The following is a 20,447-nucleotide window of genomic DNA, read 5'->3' as shown; positions in this document are numbered from 1 at the left end:
CCTTCATTTACTGGTGTACAAGAACACCCAGATCTCTCTGTACTGCCCCTTTACCTAAATTGATTCCATTTAGGTAGTAATCTGCCTTCCTGTTCTTGCCACCAAAGTGGATAACCATACATTTATCCACATAAGCTGACTTTCCTGTCTGAGTGCCAATTTCTGAAGTTCAAATTCCCTCTCTTTCTTTCTTTGGTCTTTCTCCTTTTCTCTCTCTTCTTTTTGTTCTGCTAAAGCGATTCATTCTTTTTCTCTTCCCCCTACTTTTAATCATAATTCAAATTGTTTCATTTCTGTTGCCCTTGTCTTTTGCCTCTAGCTCAAGCTGCTTCATTTTCAATTGAATTTTAGCCATCTGTAAAGATTCTGATGGTGTTTCCAGCAAATTTAAATGCCAAGCTATTGCTATAATTATCTCTCCTTTCCTCACAGAAGGAGGCAGCTCCAGCTCCAGCTCCAGCTCCAGCTTTTCTGCTAATTCTAGCAGCTTGGCCTTAACCACCTTTTGCAAAACCCCCAAAGTCACTTCTTCCACCCCAGAAAACTCTGAAACACTGAAAAAGTCTTTGCCATCCCAAGCACTATTTAAACCAACCGAAATCAACAGCCACCCCCGTCTAACACTGTCACCTCCTCACCATGGTTAATATTCTGAGGACATGGGTTTGACTCCCACCATAGCAGATGATGAAATTTGAATTCCCTTCATAGCAGCACCATGGGAGTCATAAAACTCGAAGAATCGTAGGAATTCAAGAAGGCAGCTCATCTGGAGGGAATTGGGAATGTGCAATAAATGCTGGCCGAGCTAACAATGCCCACAATTCATGAACAAGTACAAAACCTACCTTCTTAAACCCCTGTATGTTTGCTGGGAGTGTAATATTTGCTGTCATCAATGACCCATCTGAGATATTGCTTGGACATTGCTCAATTGTGGTTGGGTTACCTTGTTCATATAGACACATATCTTATTAAAATTAGTCTTGAGAATCTCTGTCATGTCCTCAAGATGTTTGCAAACCAGCAATTGGGCCAAAGGATAACCAAGTCCTTTAATATCTATCACTTGAGGTGACCAAATATGCGGCTGGAGTCACTATCAGAATTTTTTCAAGATTGTGTGAGTTAGGTATTTGTTTCCATTGTTCTGTATGTGGGCTATTTTAGCTTTCTAAATGGATGGTTAAGTAGACAATGTTGTGGTTCTGTTCGCCGAGCTGGGAATTTGTCTTGCAAACATTTCGTCCCCTGTGTAGGTGACATCCTCATGCTTGGGAGCCTCCTGTGAAGCGCTTCTGTGATGTTTCCTCCGGCATTTATAGTGGCCTGTCTCTGCCACTTCCGGTTGTCAGTTCCAGCTGTCCGCTGTAGTGGCCGGTATATTGGGTCCAGGTCGATGTGTTTGTTGATAGAGTCTGTGGATGAGTGCCATGCCTCTAGGAATTCCCTGGCTGTTCTCTGTTTGGCTTGCCCTATAATGGTAGTGTTGTCCCAGTCGAATTCATGTTGCTTGTCATCTGCGTGTGTGGCTACTAAGGATAGCTGGTCGTGTTGTTTCGTGGCTAGTTGGTGTTCATGGATACGGATCATTAGCTGTCTTCCTGTTTGTCCTTTTACTCTAAGGCTGTGCCCTCAGCTCCTAGTCTCTCCTACCAATGGAAACATCTTCTCAATATCCACTCTGTCCAGACCATTCAATATTTGGAATGTTTCAATTAGATCTCCCCTCAGCCCTCTAAACTCCATCAAGTATAAACCCAGAGTGCTCAAACGTTCCTCATATGTTAACCTTTTCATTCCTGGGACCATTCTCTCGAACCTTCTCTGAAGATGCTGAAGGGCCAGTATATCTTTCCTGAGATATGGGGCCCAAAACTGTGCACAGTACTCCAAATGTGGTCTGACAAGAGCCTTATAGAACCTCAGAATTATATCCCTGCTTTTATATTCAAGTCCTCTCAAAATAAATGCCAACATTGCATTTGCATTCCTACCTACTGACTCAACTTGCAAGTTTACCTTGAGAGAATCCTGGACTAGAACTCCCAAGTCTCTTTGCACTTCAGGCTTCTGAATTTTCTTCCCATTTAGAAAATAGTCCATGCATCTATTCTTCCTACCAAAGTGCATAACCTCACACTTTCCAAGGTTGTACCCCATCTGCCACTTCTTTGCCCACTCTCCTAACCTGTCCAAATCCTTCTACAGCCTCCCCAACTCCTCAATGCTACTCGTGTCTCAGGCATGACACCCCTTTGATGAAACCATGTTGACTTTGCCCTATTTTACCATACATTTCCAAGAATTCAGAAATTTCATCCTTCACTATGGATTCCTGGATCTTATCCACGACCAAGGTTAGGCTAATTGGTTTGTAATTTTCCGTCTTTTGTCTTACTCCCTTTTTAAACAGGGGTGTCACATTAGCGATTTTCCAGTCCTCTGGGACCCTCCATGATTCTAGCAATTCCTGAAAGATCACCACTAATGCCTTGACTATCTCTTCAGCTATCTCCCTTCGAACTCTAGAATAGAGTCCAGGTCCAGGTGATTTATCCACCTCCAGGCCATTCAGTTTTACTAGCACCTTCTCCTTGGTGACAGCCACCATAGTCAGCTCTGACCCCTCACTCTTTTGAATTTTTGGGATATTAGTCATGTCTTTCACCTGTGAAGACTGCTGCTAAGTCATTATTAATTTCCTCAGCCATTTCCTTGTTCCCTACTACTGTTTTTCCAGCATCATTTTCCAGTAGCCCAACGTCCACTTTTGCCTCTCTTTTGCCCTTTATATATCTAAAGAAAGTCTTACAGTCTTCCTTTATATTACTGCGTAGCTTTCCATCAAATGTAATCTTCTCCCTCCTTATATTTTTTATTGCCATTTATTGGTCTTTGTAAGCTTCCCAATCTTCAGGTTTCCCATTGCCCTTCACCACATTATATGCTTTCTCTTTTGCTTTTATGTTGTCCCTGACTTCCCTAGTCACCCATGGTTGCCTCAGCCTCCCTGTACCCTGCATCTTTTTCCTTGGGCTGAGTCTCTGCTGTTCCACTGTCTTTCCTGCTAGACACCTCTTCCAGTCAATTCTACCCAGCTCCTCTGTCATGCCTCTGTTGTTGCCTTTATTCAGCTGTAATACTGTTACCTCTAATTCTATTTTCTCCCTTTCAAATTGCAGAGTAAATTCAATTACATTCTGATCACTGTCTCTAGAGGGTTCCTTCACCTTAATTTCCCTTACCAAGTCCTTCTCATTGCACAACACTAAGTCCAGTATTGCCTGTTCCCTTGTGGGCTCCACCAGAAGCTGCTCCAGAAAACCATCTCATAGACATTCCACAAATACATTTTCTTGCAGTCCACTACCAACCTGATTTTCCCAGTCCGCATATTGAAATCCCCCAAGATCACTGTAACTTTGCCTTTCCTACACATCTTTTCTGTCTCCTCGTGTATCTTACACCCCAGCCCCTGACTACTATTTAGAGACCTGTACGTAACTCCACCTATCGTCTATTTACCTTTGTGGTTCCTCAATTCTACAGACACCGATTCTTCACCATCTGACCCTACTTCGTTTCTTCCTATTACTTTAATTTTATTTCCTACTAATAAGGCAACTCCATCACCTTTACCCACCCGCATATCTTTTTCGATAGGATCTATATCCTTAAATATTCAGCTTCCAATCCTGATCCCTTTGCAGCCATGTCTGTGTGATACCAACCACATCATACCTGCCAATTTCGATCTGTGCCACAAGCTCTTTATTTCATTCCTTATACTGTATGCATTTTCAGTTATAACACCTTTCAGCACTGTATTAACTGTCCCTCTTCTCATTGTCATTCGTTTGTCCAGTGTGCTTGAAGTTTGATTTCTAACCCTTTCCATACACTCTGTCTTATTTGTGTATATCCTGTCTTATTTGTGTATAACCTCTCCTGAGTTCTGCACTCTTTCCTCCTCCTTTCGGGTTTTTTAATTTCCCCTAAAAGTAAGCCCCCCCCCATTTAGTTCAAAGCCTGGTCTCCCACCCTAGTTATGTAATTTGCTCAGAATCTGGTCCCAGCATGGTTCAGATGAAGAACAAGCCACTGGAACAGATCCCATCTTCCCCAGTACTTGTGCCAATGTCCCATGAATTCAAACCCATTTCTCTCACACCAATCTTTGAGCCACGCATTTACCTGCTTAATCTTATTGACCCTGTGCCATTAGCTCATGGTTCAGGTAGTAATCCGGAGATTATTACCTTTTTGGTTCTGTTTTTTAATTTAGTTCCTAACTGTTCATACTCCTTTAGCAGAACCTCTGCCCTAGTTTTATCTATGTCATTGGTACCTCTGTGGACCACGGCCACTGGATCTTTCCCCTCTCCTCCCACTCCAAGTTCCTCTGCAGCCCAGATACGATATCCTGAACCCAAGCACCAGGCAGATAACACATAAAAGTCATTAGATAAATTACAAAAAGTAATTTTATACATTAAACAGCTGAATATTTCTGTCCAGCTAAAGCTAATTCTGTTGAAATTTCCATAAATTGAATTCCCAGGATAAAATACATTGTAGGAAGCTGGCAAGCAAAATGCCTTGTTTTGCATTCAAATAATAATGCTATTTAAATGTATTTTGCTAACAGAAGAAACATTTTGGGAAGTCCCCAGGTTACGAACACCTGACTTACGAATGTCCTATACTTATGAACCAACCTCCAGCTTCTCATTTTTAAAAATTATTTTTTAACTTGTTCGTAACTGGGGACTTCCTGTACAGCAAAACCTTTCATATTGCACTCATCAGGATGAATCACAAAAATGCCAATGTGAAGGGAAAACAACATTTATACTGTACGAGAGGAGAGTGCTCATTTGTTGGCAGGTGAACTCTGATTAGTAGAGACATTACTAAGGAGAATGCATCTATTTGATAATGACTGTCAGTTAAATACTAAGCTTTGCCTAAATCTTAAACCAGGAAAGTTGACTGTGATTGATCATGGCATTCCACTGAGAAATGAACCAGAGAATACTGTTTCACATGCTGTTGAGTTAGTCCGGGCGGTGTATGTGTACAAGTTCTTTCTGCCTGCAAAGAGTGCTTAAGCATGGGTACCTTCCAGCACATGCAAGAGTACCATGCTGTGAATGCAACTGACAATCCTAAATTGGTTGTCAGCTAATTTCTTTGCAAATCCGAGGTTATTTAGGAATGATTGTCCAATCACAGAATCTTATGTTGCACTTTGCATTTTGAATGCATGTTTTAGTTGAATACAACCACAGAACAACTTTGGTTATCTGAACATCAGTTATCTGAATTTCAGACTATCTGAACAAGATCTCAAGATCCACTAAAAATGTTATCTGAACAATCAGTTATCCAAACAATCAGTTATCTGAACAATAGATACTCATCCCCTCTCATTTGGATAATCAAGGTTGTTCTGTAGTACCTCCCATGTTTAAGGGAGAAGCTGTTTGATACAATTGGTCAGTATCTAGGACATATGGCCTATCCACCTCACATCATCTTTGGATAAAGCCAACAAGGGGAAGGATTTAGATATGAAATAAGAGCAGGACATGACTATATTCCTGAAGCGGTAACAAATATTATGTGTAAACAAAAATGAAGACATTGCTGGAGGATAGTTATGATGATTCAGACAATAAAACAATGTGTTGGAGGAGGATGGGTAATTGTATTAGTCACAGGCTACAGACAGGGCAAGAGAACCAAAATGGAAATACATAGGCTAACAAAGAGTGTCACTGCTGCACTAGAGGTGGAAACCTAATTGGGGTTGTGGGGAAGATTATAAGAATATAGGAGAGTCAATGACTTTGCACAGGAAAAAAAGGTTAATTACATTGTACAGCAATATTTTAAGGCAGAGGAGTAACATGTCTTTAAGAAGGGGGTTACAGTGGCAGATGTAAAAGTGAGGGCTAGCAGCTGAGTGAAGGAAGCCATTATATGCATACAGAACAAGAAGCAATGTAATATTAATTATTAAGTTGTATAATGATTACTTCTTTAACTTGTGAGTAATTTTCATTTTTGATCTAAATTTGTAATAAAATTATTTTTACACCTAAGGATGATATGCTGAATAACATTACCAAACGACTTGTGGATACCAGGACAAGTTCCATTAGTTCGGAAGCCTCATTTATCTACCATACATCCCACAGTTCAATGTCAGTTGCCTCTGAAAGAACAATAAGAACTGCTTCAGGAGAACAAACCTTAGAAGAAACTCCTTTTCTTACACAGACTAAAATGGACAAGGAAAAGATTCACAGCAATATCTCGCCAGTCCTAAGCAGATCTCCCACCAGAGTAGATGCTCCAGATTCTACACCAAGCATCATAAAAGTGAAAGATAGTCAACCTAACCCATCCAGAGCATCCATGGTAAAAAAATCCTTAAAAGAAATCCCAAAGAAAGATCCAAGACTAACCACGGAGACCTGTGTAAGTTGTTTTTTCCTGATTTTAAAATCATTTAGTTTTATTCCTTGATGTCTGAATTGATTCACTATGGGAATTTTAATGAAATAAATAGTATATCCTTTTGAATATTTCGTGCTAGTGCATGCTGGGAAATAGGAAATGCTTTTAGCATCTTATATAAGCAGCAAGCTAATAGGATATTTTCATACCATCAATCTGGCTCATTTTTGAACTCAGTCAGCGGGAATAAAATAATGATGCCTAAATACTTTGTCATATTCTTTCCACAAAATCTGAGGCCTGAGTTTTTGTGTGGACGAACAGAGGCCCTCCATCTTCGTGAAAACAGCACTGGGGGTCTGATTTGGAAGTCTCACCCAGAACTAAATACTAATTTATTTTCTTTGTTGTTTTCCTATTTTCAAAATCAATTTAAATTTAAAAGGAAGATGATAGCCTTTAAGGTTTATTATAGGAATAGTCCTTTGGAATATCAATTTATTTTTAGAATTTAATATTTATTTATAATATTCTTGGTTTTTTAAAGTTATTTTTCTCAGTAAATTCAAATGGTCTTTCCTGTAATTAATTGCAAATTGCAGTTACTGACCTTCTGATGAACTTGACTTCCAATGATGCACAGCTATGAATCATAGATCCATCATAACCTAACACCAAATGTAGTTGTGACATTACATTTGATTATTTTTATGAATGCTTGTGAGAAAAGGCAAATAAGATGTTCAGAATAAAATAGATCTATAAAAGATCAATTCAAAAATGATAGTGATAAAGAATTAGTGAAACCCCTCAAATATTGTTCGTGAATTCGATTTTGTAGGTAGTTGAGATTTGAAGACAGTAGCGAGAAAGTCAATGTATGCCCATTGGACAAATTGCTAAAATGTCATCAAAAGGAAAATGTTAGCTTTCATGGTAGATGTAGAGAGGCATTCTGTTTTCTAAAGACGAAATATAAGGACAATGCAGTGATCTCAGTCACAAGCTATCATTTAAAAGCAACTTCCCCACTTGTGTTAAACATCATTTGAAATCCAACTGGTGTAGGAACTACATTGGCACATTCAAAGTAAACAGGTCAAATTGAGTCTTTATTCATGAATTTGAGGGAAGAGTAAGCTGAACTTACTAACTGCTCTGCAATGTTTCTATATTGTGTTTATCAGAATAAAATGGCAGAAGCAAGATGAAAAGATTAATGCATAAAATCTGTGTGTTCTTGCATATCTCCATCTCTGAATCTATCTGTTTTGACTATTGATCTGGCACTTGTCCCTTACGTTTGTTTCCCTCAGTAATGAAATACAAATGAAAAATATGAGCCAAAAGTTTAGAGTAGTCAAGCAACTGTAAACTTTCCAAAATATTTGCAATTAGTGTTTTATTATACTGGATTATAAATGAGCTGTTTAAGGAACATATTTGTAACTGTCTTCGATAATTATTTCTGTTGGGCGAGGCATGAAAATTAAATGCAAATTACAATTCTAATTGGTTTATGAACAATTTGTCTCGGTAAATAGCAGAAATTTAATTTCTGAGCCATAGGTAACAGAAAAAGTGAACACTAAGATATACTATCTGGAGTACCAAGAAACTCTAGCAATAATTATGGTGTGACCTCAATTTTAATTGCTGTAAATAAACCAGACTCTATTCTTTATGAAAAATCATTGTAATATTATTAGTGTTGCAAGTTTTTTTATTATAGCAAATTCTTGGAATCATCTCAACATAACTAAGGAGGACAAGAGAAAATAAAGACATTTTGAATTCACTGAATAGGAAGAGAGAAGAGATATAAAAAAGAAACATGAATTAAAACTAAAAATAAGCATTTTTAAGTTTAACCTTTATTTGTTTGATCGTTGGAATTTGGCAAGTAAATTCATTTCCACAGATCAGAATCTTTTCTACATTAATGAAAGATTATTGCACTTTATGTGAAAAGCATTGCAAGGGAAGGGTCTCTTCATGGCTTAACTGTGAATCCTAAAAAGAAAACATGCATTTTGTATGGGAGCTTCCTCTGTCTTCGAGACTAGCCAAAGTGTTTTTCACCAATTAAGTGCTTTTAGAATTGTAGGAAATGTGGAAACCCAACAAGCCCCTGCAAGAAACAATATACCACTGATCAAACACTTGTTTTTCTGATGTCATTTAAGGAACAAATATTGATCAGGACTCTCAACGATAACTTCATTGCTCTTCTTCAAGAAAATGCCATGGAATGTTTACGTTTTATACTTGGTTCTGCTTTAACACGTTTTTTTCAACGCAAATTGGCTATAATGCGAATGAAGAATTTAGACCATTATTTGTAGAATGAACTTTCCTTACCTGTATTGGCTACAGTGCAATTCCGGTTCCATTGCTTTAAATGGTGCTGCTATTACATGATTTTCTTTTAATGCAGAATCACATGGGAACAGAACTATCACATTATATCAAAACACTCTGTACTTTAAAAAGCAGGCAAGACGTTGACATATCAAATAGTGTAGCTCTTCAGTATTGGAGATTGGCCTGAATGTTGTGCTCAATCCTTTACTCCACCATCCACAATACCCTTGCACCTCTCCACCCTCTGTACCTGCCCTTTGGGAGGATTCTCCCACAATTCATTCACAACAGTATTGTCAAATACTAATTGTCTAACCTTTGACCCTTTGTTTACCATGATATTTCTACAGCTAGCAATACTCTTAAGTGCACCTTCACCTTTATCCTTGATTCCCTTTTCCTAGTAAAAGTTCCACTCTGTCCTATGTTGGACAGTTTCCTTTTCATTGCCTGAAATCCCTTATATCCAATGAATTCAAATTATTTTACTCATGATGCATTTCTGCTATAATAATTCAAAGAGAAATAGTTTACTGTTGCTTGACTACTCCAGATCTAGCTCAAAAAATAAACATCAGGTTCTACTGGGCATTACATTCTTCTGCCAAAATTGCTCCCTGCTTTAGAACAGCCTTGGAGTGCAAAAATAACTGTTTGCTAACTAAACAAGTGATTTTATTCAGTGGAACTACAAGAAGAATTACTAATGCAACACACATGTATACAGATTAGAAATAAAAGATAAATCCAAAATGGTAAAAGCAAAAGCAAAACTGATATACAAATCAGTGTTTGAATTGTTCGTAAAAAGGAGATCGTTGAACATTGTGACCATTGCAATGGACACTACAGACAGCATTGACAGTGGTAGTTGAAAAGTCCTTTGTTGTGCAGAATAGTTTAAATTCTGTAGTTCTTTTGACCATGATTGATTTCCGGCACTCAAGGTGAGAGAAAGTTCTTTTGTGACATGTTTCCTTTTTAACTGGTTTGCGGCACTCAGAAGGAGAGAGAGCTGTATCTTCAACGTGGGGTAACTAGGTGATAGTTCTTTGATTGTGACAGCCACAGCATGCTAACACTTAAACCCAGGCTGGCATACTTAAGATTGTTCAGTCACAGTTGTGCACACCAGCAGAGTTGAAACAGGCTTCTTAACCCCTGTCCTTGTATATTCTCCAAACGTCTGTGGTTTGGGACATTACCTGCATGAGGCGACTTGTTGAGCTGAAGGAGACCAAATTCTTATTAATCTTTGTAGTCAGAAGAGATCAGAGTTCAATCTGTTTCACTTGCCTCTTCCCCTCTTTGAAGGCTGTTGTTTCCAGTTCCCTTTGCATTCATAGGTGTGAAGTTCCATGGGTCTCTCCAGAAAGCCATTTAATTTATACCCACAGCCACTTTTGGCTGTATCAGCTCTATTTTAAAAAGAAAGCACATTTTGGAGTTGCAAGTTAAAAATGTCCACAATAATTCATGTTCTGACACATGGTCATAACTCTATATATACAAAGATGACTGGGAGTTGAATTTAGTGAGCATATTTTGGTTTAGCTTCTTTTTATTTTGAACATTCTGATTCAGGCATTTTAGGGAAAGAGAAGAAATTGTCTGTTGTTAAGCCAAGTCAGTAAATGTGAATATATCTGTACTACTCTATAAGCAAAGCTCTGCTATCTCTGTTGGAGCCAGGCAAATATGAGGCATAAATTGCAAAATTAAATTTCAAAGTAGTGTTCAAAATGAAAGTGACTTGTTCTGAATTCTTATTTGTATTCATAGTGAAATGCTAATATTCGTGGAGAATAGAATCTGTTCAGTTTAGAGTTTGTTAAATGCAATATTGGACTGGACTTTTATGGGATTGGGCCTTTAAAAATAGTATCAGAATCCAATCCAGGCTCCAATCCCAGTTGTCCAATATTCTTTGAAGCAGGATAAAGGAGCTGAATGGGGCAGGTTGCAAGACTATACCCTCCACTCCCAACCAGACCTGTCCTTTTGCAGGAATAGGCATCCCCATACCTCAAAGTTTTCATGCAGTCAGGCCAGCTTTTCAAGGAACCCTGGTTTGTGGCATTTCAGGAAGAACTACTTCACTCAAAGGGTTGTGAGTCTGTGGAATTCCCTGCCCAGTGAAGCAAATAAGGCTATCTCATTGAATGTTTTTAAGGCAAAGTTAGATACATTTTTGAACTAAACGAATTAAAGGTGATGGTGAGTGGGCGGGTAAGTGGAGCTGAATCCATAAAAAGATCACCCAATATGTTATTGAATGACGGAGCGGGCTGGATGGGCCAGATGGCCCTCTTCTGCTCATATTTTTTATGCTTTTATGTTCTTCTGTCATGTACTATGATCTGGATGAGAGAACCTTTGATTGGTAAGTTCAAAAGGTAATGTGTGCTAACCTATCCCCCATACGCAACCTCTGTTGTCCCTCATGTCCTACAAGCACTACTCACGTCCGTAACTCCTAATGCCTTCCATCGCGACATAATCTCTTTCACTATCACTGCACCCACCACCCCTCGATGAGCACAATGTTGCCTAATGCCCTACTTGCTAATCTATGGCTCTTCCATGCTCATTCACTATGTATATACTCAGCACAGAATCAACTGAATCCTACAATAAAAATGTTATGTAAGAAAAAAAATTAAAATTATTCATGTATAACTTTATTTTTTTTAATTCATTTTTACTACAGCTCTACAAACATGTCAATCAACCAGAAATTTAAAGCATTGCTAACAGAAACTACAAGCATATGACACATAATGTAAGAACTAGGAGCAGGAATAGGGAATTCAGTCAGTTAAACTTGCTCTGTTATTCAATATGATCATGGCTAATCTCATTCCCATTTCAACTCCACTTTCCTGCCCACTTCTCATAACCCTTCAATCTATTACTAATTAAAATACTGTGTATCTCCTCCTTAAATTTATTCGGTGTCTGAGCATCCACCATGCCTGGGATAGTGAATTCTACAGATCCATGACCATTTGAGTGATGTAATTTCTCCTCATCTTTGTTTTGAATCTGCTACCCCTTAGCCTGAATTATGACCTCTCATTCTAGATCGTTCCCTAAGAGGAAATATCAGCTCTGTGTCAACTTTGTCAAACCCCTTGAGCATTGTATGTACCTCAATTAAATTTCTTTTCATCCTTCTAAATTCTGGCAAGTAAAGACCTAAACTGCTCAATCTCTCTTCATAAACAAGTCTTTCATCTCTGGAATTTCTGAAACCTCTTTATCTTGTTTGTAAGCATTGAATAATTGAGAAATAGATCTCAGCAAAATAGCTGTTAAGCAGTGTTTTCCCTATGGTGCAGTTATTTCAATAGACTAATGGATATTTTGGTTGTCGGCTAAGAATGCAGAATGACAAAGTGAAGTGGCAAGATCAATATAGGGTGGTTATGAATATGATGGAAGAGACTAAAGCAGAACCAGAAGGCATTGGACTCATAGAGAGGGTAAATTGAGTTGAGTTTGAAGTAACTGCAAATGGAAAATCACTTGGTGCAGGGGTTGAGTGTAGAAAGTATTCTTGATAGCTCTGATAAACTTGGCATGGTAATAGGATAGGCAGTACGCAATGAAAATATTTCAAGTAGGTAAGTAAGACAGATCAGGTATTCAAAGTCTGAAAGGTTGCTGGAGGAGTGAACTGTCAATCGAGGTAAAGATCCAGAGGTGTTTAAGCACTGTGTGTGGTGGGTGGTATAACCAAGCAGGGAATTTTAAAAGAAAAAGTGTCATCACCCATGAACTAAATTTCTGTCAAGGACATGATAGCAATCCAATCAACTACATCAAGGCCACAAATGGTGAAAAACTTATTTACAAGCACAGCTACTTTGCAGGGAGATGAGAGAGGGCAAGTTATTGTTGACCCACTGCAGAGTCCACAGTCTGCTGCAGAAGGAATGAGTGAACTGAGAAGATGTTACTTTGATTGACAGTCAACAGGCGGGCTGAATGAAAAGGTTATAGGGCTGTAGCATGATGCAATTAGGTTTGAGGCTCATGAAATTGTGGAGACAAATGCATTGATGAAATCTTTGGAGAGAGCCAAGAGAAACAGAAAGATGCTGTGAGCTTGTCCAAAGAGAGTTGATTCTGGAATGGGGCAGGAAAATAAGGAGGTGGAAGAATAGTAAAAGTTTAGGTAGGGATTTGAATAATAACAAAGTGCTGCATAGGGGAAAATAGAAGGAAACTGATTAGTTAACATGAAAGTGAAGAGAGAAGGATCCAAGAGCAATAAAGGAAAGGAAACATAGACATAAACTTCTTTGTGATTAGACAGAAAGTTGAGTCACATGGACATGATAAAGATTGGAATAGATATGAAGACTAGGGAGGAGCCAATAGAGAGGAGACTAAGTTACAGAAGTTAAACTGAGGAATGCAAGTGTCTTATCGACAGGACAAAGTTTACATTAAGCAATGATGAACCAAAACCCCAGACAGGAGATCGATATGAAGGGTGAATGCATCCAGGAGCAGTTCAATGGGCAGAGTATTACCAAAATCAACTTATTTTGATTCAAGCATCTAAGAGAAGGGAGTGGTGACCTTGGTGACCAGCATTGCACAATAAGGGTTCCAGTAAAGCACCAGAAGGATTAATGTTTCAGTAAAAATGAACTCAGCATTTAGTGAATTTCAATAAATTCATTGAGGTAGGAAATGGTTCTGAGTTCTGGAATTCTGTCTTTAAACTGTGTTTAAATTATCAGCAAAAACTCTATTATTGGTGCTGAAGTGTTTCAATCAAGCAATTGGCCAAGCTGCCTTATGAAAACTTGCCCTCATACCAGGGCCTGTATTGATACTGATCTATAAAAGGAATAAATTTTTTAACAATTCAAGATTTTGAATCCAATGTCACCAATAATAGGCGGGTACAAGACTAATAGATGTCATTATAACCAAATTATTACGTGACCAGTCTGATACTGATATACATAACGAATGCAATTTTGACAATGCTAAAGAGTCAATAGATTGCAGTGTGATCAGAAGCAAGAACGTATGAGACTGGTACATATTATTACTGTTGCGGTTCTGTTCGCCGAGCTGAGAATTTGTTGCAGACGTTTTGTCCCCTGTCTAGGTGACATCCTCAGTGCTTGGGAGCCTCCTGTGAAGCGCTTCTGTGATCTTTCCTCCGGCATTTGTAGTGGTTTGAATCTGCCGCTTCCGGTTGTCAGATCCAGCTGTCCATTGCAGTGAGGAGGAACAGGTGGAGAAGGATGTGGAAGCAACAAAGAATGTGTCAAAAACAGAGTGATCTAGATTGAGAATTTGCAAAGTGACTGAACGATTAACCTCTAATTTTAAAGTGGAAAAAGGGGGTACAGGAACTGCTCTATAAGTTATGATGGAACAAATGGTGAGATGGTCAGAGAAGTCTAACAACATGGAATGGAGTGAGAAGATGAAGTTATGTCAAAGTTTTTATAGATGGAGGTTGTCTTGAAGTTGAAAACTGAAAGTACTGCAGATGCTAGAAAGCAGAAACAAAAACAGAAATTGCTGGAAAATCTCAGCAGGTCTGACAATGTCTCTCCTTGAGCAGAGAAGGCTGAGCAGAGATTTGATGAAGTACTTCAGGTGCTACCAGACCTACTGAAATTTTCCAGCAATTTATGATTTTGTATTGAAATTGAACTCCCAGTACAGGTACATAGAAAGATCAAGGGTGATGTGAAAATGGAGCTTCATACAGGTGACAATGAAGTCATAGTCATATAGCATGGAAACAGACTGTTTAGTCCTACTAGCCCATGCTGACCATAATCCCAAACTAAACTAGTCCCACCTACCTTGGCTTGGCCCATATCCCTCCAAAGCCCTCATGCACTTATCCAAATGCCTTTTAAATATTGTAACTGTACCCGCATCCTTTGGAAATTCATTCCACATGCAAACCACTTTCCGTTAGAAAAAGTTGCCCCTTTTGCATTTTTAAAATCTTTCTCCTCTCACCTTAAAAATGCATTCACTAGTCTTTAAATCCCTCATCCTAGGGAAAAGACACATGCCATTCACCTTATCTATAACCCTCATGATTTTGTAAGCCTCTATAAGTTCACCCCTCAACCACCTACACTCCAGTAAAAATGTTCCAGCCTATCCAGCCTCTCTACTAACTCAAACCCTCCATTCCCAGCAACATCCTGGTAAATCTTATCTGAGCCCTCTCCAGCTTAATAATATCCTTCCTATAACTTGGCATCCAGAACTGGACACAGTATTCCAGAAGAGGCTTCATCAACCTGTACAACCTCAACATGACGCCCCAATTCCTAAAGGTCTGAGAAATGAAGGCAAGTGTGCTATACACCTTCTTAACCACCCCACAGTTTTCTGAATAAATTTCTAGTTTGTGGATGATGAATGTAACAAAAGGTGTGGGAGCAGAAACTTTTTTGAGGTCAAGTGTCCCACAGATCATGACTAAGTTGTAATCAGAATTCTGATGGAGGCATAACTGGCAACACATGCTGATAACAAGAGCTAGGAAATAGTTTTGTTTTTGTCAACATTAAATTAAAGGGATTTTTCTCATCCAAACTTTATTTCAGTCAGCTAGATACTGACTCCTATTTAAATAAATGAAGGACAGTTAAAAATTGTCATAAAATAAAATCATAAAATAGTTGGAAGGTCGAAAGAAGTTGGAAGGTTGAAAGAATAATTGGAAGTTCTAAAAATTAGTACTTACAAAAATAAATTTGTACTGGAACAAATTACAATGCCTATGAAAATATTTGAATTCACATATGACTGGGAGATGATTACAGAACAATTGAGACCCTTAAAGAAGAAAAAGAAAAATGTAGTTGGCATGGCTAACTATTTATCTAGACTTCAATGATTTCTCATACATATTTGAGTGGATTCTGAATCATGTCCAGACTTACCTGTGAAACAAGATCTGTATTTTAATAAAGTAGTTGAAAGGCTGCTGTGACTGTGTGAGAGGCACTTCCTGCCAAATTTCAGTAGAAGGCCATAAGATGTAGGAGCAGAAGTAGGTTCATAGAGTTTGCTCTGCCATTCCATGAAATCATGGCTAATCTGAAAAACCTCAATTCCGCATACGTGTCGTTTCCCCATAACCCTTGATTCCCTTACTGATTAAAAATCTGTCTGTTTCACTTTGAATATACTTAATGACCCAGTCTCTACGGCATTCTGCAGTAAAGAATTCCACAGATTCACTATCCTCTGAGAAAAAAAAATCCTTCCTCAGTTCTGTCGTAAATGGGTGACCCTGTTATTCTGAGATTATGACCTCCAGTTCTAGAATCTCCCATAATTTAAAATAATCTTTCCTCATCTACCCTGTCATGTCCTCTAGACCTAATCTGTTTCAATATGCCCTCTAGTTCTGGACTCTCTCACCCCAGAGAAAAGACTTTGTCTATTTATCCAATCCATGCCCCTCATAATTTTGTAAATCTATGGAATGAGCTGCCAGAGGAAGTGGTGGAGGCTTGTACAATTGCAACATTTAAACGGCATTTGGATGGGTATATGAATAGGCAGAGTTTGGGGGGATATGGGCTGGGTGCTGGCAGGTGGGACTAGATTGGGCTGGATATCTGGTCAGCATGAACAGGTTGGACCAAAGGGTCTGTTTCCTTGCTGTACATCTCTATGACTCTATGACTCTAAGGTCTCCTCTCCTTCTAACCCCAATGAGCACAGGCCAACCTCCTGAACTTTTCCTTATAACAAAGTCCTTCCATACCTGCGATCAGCCTTGTGTACCTTTTTTGGACTGTCTCCAATGCCTACATGTCTTTTGTTAGATAAAGGACCCCAAAACCTTTCACAGTATTCCAGCAGTGGTCTAACTAGTAACTTACATAGTTTTAGCAAAGCTTCACTTTTTTTTACTCCATTCCCTTTGGAATAAAGGCCAACATTTTATTTGCCTTCTGTATTTCCTGCTGAACTTGTATGTGCCAGCTTTTTGTGAATTTGGCATGAGGACTCCCAATCCCTCCGTGTTGTAGCTTTCAGCTGTCTCCCTGCAGACTCAAATATGGTAGTCGTACATTTACTTAACTCATCTAAGTTATTAATATATATTGTAAATAATTATGGCTGTATCACTGATCCCTGTGGTACTCCACTAGTTACAGGTAGCCCTTCTAAAATGTCTCCTTTACATCAACTCTCTATCTTCTATTGGTTAAGCAATCCCTTGTCAACATTAAACTACTACCTCCTATACCAAGGGCTCTTAACTTAAGTAACCTAACAGCCCTACACATACACTGAATCTGTTCAGATGAGGAGGAACGTGACGGGCACTTGGAAGTACTCAAGGATGCCCTAATAAGAATGGGGTGTAATACTCAACTCATTGACCACAACTCTGATGTGCCACAGCAAGAAACCATAATGATCTTCTCAGGAGACAGACACGAGCTGCAACAGACAGGGTACCCTTCGTTGCCCAGGAGCTGAAAAACTATGCTATGTTATTCACAGCCTGCAACACATTATCAATGAGGATGAATACCTCGTCAAGACCTTCCCCACGCCTCCACTTCTCATTTTTAAACAACCACCAAACCTCAAGCAGATCATTGTTCGCAATGAACTGTCTGGCTTTCAGGACACCATACAAACCTGTCATGGCAGGTGCTGCAAGATGTGTCAAGTATTGACATGGATGCCATCATTAAATGTGGGGACACCACCCACCATGTACACAGTGGCCAATAGTGTCTATCTCATACGCTGCAGGCAAGGCTGTCTTGAGGCATGGTACGTTGGTGAGACCAAACAGAGGCTACATTGGCACAACAATCCCCAGCCAGAAATGTTCCCTCCCTGTCAGAGAATACTTCAGTGGTCCGGGATTTTCGACCTTGGACCTTCCGGTGACCTTCGGGTGACCATTCTCCAAGGCTGACTTCGGGACAGACAACAACGCAAAGTGGCCGAGCAGAGGCTGATAGCCAAGTTTGGTACCCATGGGGACGGCCTCAACCGGGTCCTTGGGTTCATGTCACACTACAGGTGAGCCCACTGCACTACAGACTCACTCACTCACTCTCTCTCTCAAATCACACACATACGCACACGCACGCATGCGCACACGCACACACACACCCTCTTACAGATTTATACCCCTTCACACTCACACACCTACACATACACGCACTCTCTCACAGACATTCACACCCTCCCACACACACACATACCCACATGCACACACACACATGTATAAGTTTGTGGGATCTATTTGTACTTGCAAAATTTAGTTTGCTCAAAAAATGCATGAATCCATGTAAGATTCTGTAAATCCCTTTTTTAGAAATAGAATCAGTCTGAACATTGGTGCAATGACAGCCTCATACAGAGCACCCCATACCTTCAATGCATTATCTGAGCTGGAATGGCACATATTGTTAAATTTCACTTGAGAATGTAACTTTAAAAAAATTTCTGGGATTTGCATATGAAAGAACTGAAACCAACATGGTCATTCTAAAAGATGAGTGACTTAACAAACAATCCAGGTCTTTTTCAATATATAATTTCAGTTGCATCATACTGTAAACTTTTGCTATAAATTCTGTGCCTCATGATCTTATACTCCACCTGATGAAGGAGCAGCATTTTGAAAGCTAGTGCTTCCATATAAACCTTTGGACTATAACCTGTTGTTGTGTGATTTTTAACTTTGTACACCATTAAACACCTTCTGAAATTCCAAAAATATTATGTCTACTGCTTCCCCTTTATTTATCCTGCTTGTTACCAACTCAGGCAATTCTGATAAATAATTTATCAGGCATGATTTTCCAATCCTGAAGCCAAGCTGACTCTACTTGATCAAATTATGTATTTTTAAATGCTTTGCAATTACATCCTTTATATTTGACTCTAACATTTTCCCAGTCACAGATGTGAAGCTAATTAACCTATGGTTTCCAGATTTTTGTCTCCTTCCTTGTTACATTGGTTGACATCTGGCAGTTTACCAATCCTCCAAGATATTTTCAGAATTTAAAAATTTTTGGAAGATTGGTGACTCAGTCAACACTGCATTGCATACCTCGGAAAAACATCAATATAAAAGCAGAATTGAGAAAGGGTTAAATGTCGTACCATAGGAGGAAATGGAAACAGAAAAGTAAATTGATATAAAGTGCTGCATTTTTCTTTTTCAACATGCCACAGTGATGTGAGATGCAGTTTTAAAATTACAATTTCCCACACCTCAAGACAAATTCCTGAATGCAGCCAAGATATCAAGAAGAGAAGGCATGTTGAGACAGGAAGTCTCTCAACTCATTTTGAGGGGTAAGGAGAAGATACGTGGGCTCAATATATGAATCTAAACAATTTAATTTGATGCATTGATAAAGCAATACTAACAATTCCTGTATTCACTGTAAAGGGATTTGATAAGGTGGATGTTCAGCACTACTCAAAAGCAGAAAGATCCCAGCACATGATTACATGTCAGAGAGGATATTTTCGAAAAATGAATTTTTCTCATAACCAAAAGAAGAGACAATTTTTATTTTGTAGGTTAATTTAGGTGAGCTTCTCAGAGTTTATACCAAGAGATTCCAACTTTATTTTAGCTGATATTGCCTATTTTTTTGAAAGCTTACCTGAAAGAATCAGTCAACAAAAGGCTGTTTTTGATGTCTGATCAGTAGCTACTGCTGATAGGCAGTGAAACGTTGGTATGTCAGTTATTATTTGCACCTGAAGAGACAGGTTTATCAGTTGAGAATTCACAATGAGAAAATGTAAATTTAAATTCACCACCAATATGTTTCAGAATATAAATGCATGCATCTAGTGTTCGATTGATCTGAACTGTTTTTAAATATTTGGGAAAATGTATTAGAAAAAATCTCACTGTGTGTGATGCATAGCACCACTAACAAGAAATATGTGAACAATGTTCTTGAATTAAGGATGAATGTATTCACAGGCGTATGACAGCTACATTCTTTTGGTGATGAGTTGTGGTGAAGACAAGTAGTATTGTAGCCATATGGTCATTACTATTGTTCCTCATTAGGAATATAACTGGTTGAACTATCAGCCAAAGGATATGAGTGAATCTGATGAAGCAAGAATGCTGGCTAGTTTACGACGGCAGCAACTTGAAGAAATGGAGGATGAAGGGAAGACAAACCATTTGAATGCTGTTCAGCTTGGTTACTGTGTCTATGGTGATGATAGCTTGAGTACGAGCAGTGATGACACAAGCGTCTGGAGTACCCAGCACACAGGACCAGTGAGTCTGGCCAAATGGCTTCATAAATTGTTTTAATGTGCATTTATAGTCAGTTTTGCAGTCTTGTCTGTTTTATGTATAAACAAGGGCAATGTTTGTGCTTTGGGAAATCAAATTTTTATGCACCAGAAGGTACTATTTATAAGCAATTAATACAAACATGGCAATGACCACTCCCTTCCATAAATCATGACTTGTCTGTCCTTGAAAACTGTCACCACACCTCCAACCTTCATTTCTTTGTCAAAGTGATTGAATGGGCTGTCACCTCACAAATCCATGCCCATCCTTTCCTCTAACAAGATTATTG

At 38.8% G+C, this 20,447-nt stretch overlaps 1 protein-coding gene across 2 annotated transcripts in view; it reads left to right on the top strand.

The window, feature by feature from the left end:
- The window catches only part of cfap20dc (CFAP20 domain containing), a 388,329-nt gene that overhangs the window by 284,618 nt on the left and 83,264 nt on the right, over positions 1-20,447 (top strand). The window lies entirely within an intron of this gene.

This window comes from Chiloscyllium plagiosum, chromosome 18, assembly GCF_004010195.1.
Source record: "Chiloscyllium plagiosum isolate BGI_BamShark_2017 chromosome 18, ASM401019v2, whole genome shotgun sequence".
NCBI lineage: Eukaryota > Metazoa > Chordata > Chondrichthyes > Orectolobiformes > Hemiscylliidae > Chiloscyllium > Chiloscyllium plagiosum.
The sequence above is the reverse complement of the archived record's forward strand: the minus strand, read 5'-3'. Positions and strand labels throughout refer to the sequence as shown.